The sequence below is a fragment of the Lactuca saligna genome, chromosome 9 (genome assembly GCF_052625555.1).
Source record: "Lactuca saligna cultivar CGN05327 chromosome 9, ASM5262555v1, whole genome shotgun sequence".
NCBI lineage: Eukaryota > Viridiplantae > Streptophyta > Magnoliopsida > Asterales > Asteraceae > Lactuca > Lactuca saligna.
Window position 1 is genome coordinate 47600005 of NC_136425.1, and position 1779 is coordinate 47601783.

Genomic DNA, 1779 nt, shown 5'->3' on the forward strand with positions numbered 1-1779 from the left:
GGCCTAATGTGTATTTGTGCTATGTTGGCTAGTTCGGGATTTGCGGTGAGTTGGTAATTCGAGAATCTGTTTCTTCAGTTCAGAGTATCGGAAATCACGAGGTGAGTTATCCTCACTATATCAACAAGGTCTAAGGTACCAAGGCCGGCCCCTTTATCGGATTGAGATCTGAGTATTTGTTGTTATGTTATTGCTTTGATATGTTTGCATCCTGGTAGCTAGGATGGTATATGCTAGTGACCGGTTAGGTCGGTATCCTGGTTATGATGATGATATGTTATGTGATCTGTTTGATCGACTTATTGACTGTGAAATTTTATATGATTGTATGTTTATGTGCACATGGTTGTTTGGACTGGAGTTGGGTTGAGGCGGGTCTTGCTTTGTGCTGTAGGCCAAGATACCCAGGGCGGACCGGTTGTTCCGAAGGACCAGCGAGCGGTCCGGATAGGCTGTAGGCCCCACGAGGGAGGACCAGACGTGCCGAGGCTCGGAGAGTGGACCAGGCCGACTAAAGGCCCGATGCGGGCGGACCAATCATATTGTAGACTCAGAGAGTGGACCAGATGGGTTGAAGGCCCAGTGCGGGTGGACCAACCACACTGCAGACTCGAGGGACATGACTAGACTCGGAGGGTGGACCCGGTGGACTGAAGGCCGATACGGCGGACCAATCACACCGTAGACCCAATATGCATGGTTGTTCTGTGATCGGTTATGATATAACATGTTATATGTGTATGGTATATGTGGTTGGTATTTTGGGGGTATCTCACTAAGCTTTCGGGCTTACAGTTGTGGTTTAATGTTTTTTTTAGGTTCTTCAAGAGACCGTGGCAAGGCGAAGGCGTGATCGTACCGCTCCTTGTGATTATGTTTTATGTTATGTTTCTGGGAATACTCTGATGATAAATATATTGAAAACATTTTTGTAATAACGTGATTAAAATGGGTTGTTTTTGAAAAAGTTAAATTTTGTTGAAATTTTTGGTCGTTACAATGGAGGTAATGACGCCAAATCTTGACGCCGAACACGACAGCCCCCAGCTCCAAATCATGTGTCGGGTAATTCGCCTCGTGAGGCTTCAGCTGCCTCGATGCATAGGCGATAACATGCCCTCTCTGCATCAGAACTGTGCCCAAACCTGAGATAGACGCATCACAATATACCACAAAATCCTCCATGACCTCTGGCAGGCCTAAGATTGGTGCCTCGCACAATCTGTGTCTCAGAGTCTCGAATGCGGCCTGCTGTTCAGGCCCCCAGCGAAAGACCTCTCGCCCTGAAGATCCGCATTCTAAAGATGAACAACCAAATGGAAGACCAAAGCATGAGCATTTTACCTTGATTAAGCTGGAAATCGAATGATTACTTGATCTACAAGCCCCCAATTCAAATATTCAAGTTCCTCTTCTTTCTTCCAAGCTTCAAGAGTCAGCAAAAGCACCAAAATGGCATTAACACACACATATACGGCTAGGGTTTTAATATGCAGCTCTAGGGGAGTGTTAGGGACAAGGGAGGCCGAGTTAATGTGTTTATATAGGGTGCAAACCCTCATATTAGGGTTTTTGTCCAGACAGCACGGACTCGCCGAGTCCGACTTCTGACTAACCGAGTCAGCCACTTGACTTCCGGGTCCAATTCGCTTCCACTCGACGAGTTAGGCCACCAACTCGCCGAGTCCCAGGCCAAAATGTAAAATGCTTAATTTAAATTACGTACCAGGAACCAGGTGTTACAGATTGCTTCGTTAATTATCACGAGAGATAATCAAC